The sequence below is a fragment of the Agelaius phoeniceus genome, chromosome 2 (assembly GCF_051311805.1).
Source record: "Agelaius phoeniceus isolate bAgePho1 chromosome 2, bAgePho1.hap1, whole genome shotgun sequence".
Lineage (NCBI taxonomy): Eukaryota > Metazoa > Chordata > Aves > Passeriformes > Icteridae > Agelaius > Agelaius phoeniceus.
The window spans coordinates 60,526,601-60,530,933 of record NC_135266.1 but is presented as its reverse complement, the minus strand read 5'-3'; positions in this window follow the sequence as shown (position 1 = coordinate 60,530,933).

The following is a 4,333-nucleotide window of genomic DNA, read 5'->3' as shown; positions in this document are numbered from 1 at the left end:
CTTTTTCTATAAGGAAGCTGCTTTATTTGATTTTTAGTATTTTTTTTTTGATAGGGGAATCACTTTAAGCATATAGGTAAGGATAAGGTAAGGATGTGAATGTACTGCTTCAAAAGAAAAGCTGGCATGTATAGGAGCTAAATGTGCATTCAGTGAAGAGGATGAGATTACTATTCTTGATACAGACACAAACCACCCACTTTGGAGTCCTTCCACCTCTGTGATAAGTTGAATTGTAGTCACAGTCATGGAAGATAGCAAATTTGTTGTGACTGGAAATTTTTACAGAAAAGTAGGTCCTCTGTCTACCATCTAAATTCAAAATAAATTTACCTGGAATCAAAGCCAGCAAGCAGTTGCTTTAAGTTACCTAATTTCTGAATAATAGAAACTGTTTAAAGAGCAACTTGCATGTCCTTAATTGTTTCCATTAGTGCAGCTTTATTGTCATGATCAAATTGTAAATAACAATAGAGAAAAGGAATTGAGAATCTATGTACTGTCTGTGCTTGTACTTCCTGAATACAAGTTTGCAGGGACCTAGAGATGCTCAAAAGCCATCTGGATATGCTCCTGGGCACCTGCCTTGAGATGCCCCTTCTTGAGCAGGAGGGTTGGGCAAGGGCACTTCCAGGGGTGCCTTCCAACCTGAGCCTTTCTGTGATTCCATGGCAGATGAACTCAGAAGGTTGTACTAAATGTGCCTTGTCTGTGTGCCACTGTCTCTTGGGAATTCAGAGTATGTTGTAATGATAGAAACACCATGAATTGCAAATATTGACAGTGCCATGAAAGCAACTTCATTCCTTGCTAATAACCATTGGATGCTGTTTTAAGTTTGCTACTTCTCCTTGCTTTCCTAATGATGTGGGGTTTCCCAGACCATTTGTTATTCTGCCTGTTGTTTTTGTATTGGACGTGTTATTTTCCTACAGTGTCAACTGGATGAGCTTGGTAAAATAGAAAGGCTGTTAGAACAGGTGTTTTTAATAGCATGAGTGAAGTCTGCAGCTGTTAGGTATTAAATGATGATTGAAAATTAAAGAGGAGGAAGGAAGGCTCTATTCTGTTCCTGCTGAGATTTTGCAGTGATGCTGGGAAAGTGCAGTGGCTTTTCCCCACTACTGTTTCTATGCTTGTGCAGTAGAGAGATACCGAGGCTTTAAAAATCTTACAAATGTTAAAGAGAGAGGGATTTTTTGGATGTAGGTTTTTGGATGTAGACTATGACTACAAGTCTTGACATAATTGCAGTTTCTTGATGCACTGAGATCATGATGATGCAGTGCAGGCTGGGCAGTGATTTCTTTTGCCTCACTTCTGGCTTCAGAATTGATACATGTTTTCCAAAGTTCAAATTTGGTAACCTTCAGAACCAAATGTTACCCTGCTCTTGGAATGCAATGAACCGAGGTGGATGGGATTTAGGAAGGGTTTTGTGTACCTTACCTCTTGACATTTACTGAACAGTGTCTGCTTCTTGGAAGTTTCCCAAAGCATGAACTTGGGACATGTTTCAGAGAAGAATTTTTAGCTTTGGTGTGAGGCTTTTCTTGACCTTCAGAGAATTCTGAGTAGCTGGTTGCTCGATATGTAGAGCATTTGCCCATCCATATGGGATGCTAACATTGGAGTTGATTTGATTTGGAATAGGTGCTTGAACTCCACTCTCCCAGATAAGTGCTTTGCTGCTTTTTATTTATGCGCAAAAGCATTTCTTTCTTTTTAATGTAGAAGGAAGACAAATGTCTGAGTGCTTCACTTTGTCACAAAATTGGGTTCTTGTCTCTTGGCCAGCTTTGCTTTATAAATGTCATTCAGAGTACTTAACAGAGCTTAGAAAAGGCTTGCTGTGGGGAAAAGCCTAGGTAAACATCTCTTAAATAGAAATTAAAAAATAATTTGAAGATGTTTTCTGCCAATCAAGTTGCTCTTTCTTACTGAAGAGTATGTAGCAGAGGTTCCTTGGCTTACTGAAAGACCATGGGACCATTATGTCAGATAAACACAATATATTCTTGTATTAAGTGGGTACTGTTTCACTGCTTTGAGATTCAATTCACTTAGCTTAAGGCAAAAAGTAAAATTAAATGCATTGCTACTTACGTACTCTTGAGGCATATGTAATGCAAATATAATGCTTTAGCTTCAGGCTAAAACTTGTAGCAATCAAGTGGTAGAGCTCCCTGTCCATCTCAATCTTGTAAACCAAGTTTGCAGGTCTAGACATAATTCCAGCATGTTTCTGAGCACCAGCAGGTAATCTGTGTGTGTTCCTCCTTCAAGTTAAGGTTAATCAATAATGGCATGTCTTGTTGCCTTATAGGTAGAGGGGAGTGTGTGGGGGGAAGAGGTGTTGGGTTTTTTGTTTGGAGGGGATTGGATTAAATCAGTAGGCAAAATTTCCTTAGAAAGCTGGGGGGGAAGGTGCTTCATGAACTTCATGAACAGAGTGTTTTGTTCTTCTCAAAACACACACACACACACAAAATGGTACCAGAAGCTGTAGATCAAGAGAATGCTAGCAGTAGCTTGGGCGTTAAATAGAGGTTCTGAAAAACAAACCAGTGACAAAGGGAATTTCCTTTGGAACTGGAGAGGGTGAGTGAAATACGTAGCAGCACTGATGATGAGTTGGCTGGAGGAAGGGAACTGCCTGCAAGGACAGAGTGGATGATGTTTTATCATAATTGCATTCAAATTGCTTGAGGGTTTTTTCCCCAAGCCCTTTGGTCATCTGTACAAAGTGCTGTCTGGAAGGCCAAGGCAGTGTCACCTCCGTGCTCTGAAGTGATGGGATGACCTCAGTGATCTGTGTACTGATGGAAATACTGGAAGAGGACAGCAAGATGTAACAGTGCCCATTTAATACCATAGATGGGATTGCTCTCTGCTCCTGCTCTTGGGAAAAGATGCCTGCTGCAGCTTAAGGCTGCCTCTCATCTTTGATATATGTGCTTGTGGAAGACCAGTTTGTAGATGTGTATTTGTAAAAGGCCAGCTGAGCCTCTCAGAAGCAGAAGATGGTGCTCCTGGTTCAGTCTCTCTTTTGCCCTTTCTGAGCAGAGATTCTGTCCACCCAGACATGTCAATCAGCAATCAGTTCATTGCCAACTGTAGTTTTATGCTTCGCTACTTTTTTTTTCCCCCGCACTGCATGGAACAAGTGCTTAGTCTGTTCTTCACTGAAACTTTCTTGGAATTTTTTTTGTGCTGCAGTAGGGGTGAAGTGTTACATGGGAGGTAGAAGCCACATCACCCCATGGCTCCCAGCTGCTTTTTGCTTTTTCAATGTAGATACAAGTGGAGGGTGATTCCTGTATGAAAAAGGACAAAGGGCTCATTTGTTTTAAGTGGGGAGAAAGGAAACTGTAGATTTAGTAAAAAGATTCCTCCTGCCTTCCCATCACTGGCTTTCAATCTATTTAACCATATGAGATTGCTCCCTGTTTTCCATCTCTTTTTCACCAGCCTGAATTTATCCCCTTTTTCTGCTCTAATCTGCTCTGCCATTCTAATCCTCCTAGTAGAATCACATGGGTAATTAAGTTTTAAGGATAGTGGAACTGCAGTGCTGTGACAAACATACACCCACCTGTGGTGGGAGACACTGTTGATGACAAACTCATTCCTCTTCTCTTTCCCTAAACTTTGGCCAAAGGAAGGCTATCAGTTGTTTTCTGCTGGCCCAGGGTCAGGTTCAAGGAACACCCTGCTCCATACTTCCCCAAATGGTGATATGTTGTAACCTCTTTAGTGTGCCAAGGCATGACATTTGTGATGGCAGTGAGAAACTTACTACTTTACTGGTACTAAATAGTGTACAGTAGTGAAAGGATCACTGTGCATGGTTAGAGCTGGAGTCTCAGCCACAACCACAGGGAATATCACAACATCTTTTCACACTGATGGCTTTTTGGTTTTACTGCCATCCCTGTGTTGTCTCAGAACTTTTCCTTCAAAATCAGATTTTGAAGGGAAGATTGGTTTTTCCCAACCTTGCTGCAGCATGAGATCTTTACTTTTCTCTCTTTGAATCCAATATGAATGTAAATAGGAATTTGCTTGCTAGAAGCTTGAGTTGGAGGAGGCATTTTGTTTCCTACCTCTTGGAAATGGATAAATGTTATGGTCACTGTGGTTTTTGTGGCATGGTGTATACAGACATGTTCTTGAGATGTACATGCCATATGTGACAGCTCTATATCCATGAGCAGGATGCTGTTTTTACTTCTTACATGCTGTGTGACTGTCTATAGAAAGCAAATGATTACAAGCTTTTGTTAAAAATTAATTCTCTTAAGTATGTGTAGATATGGAAATCACCTACAAG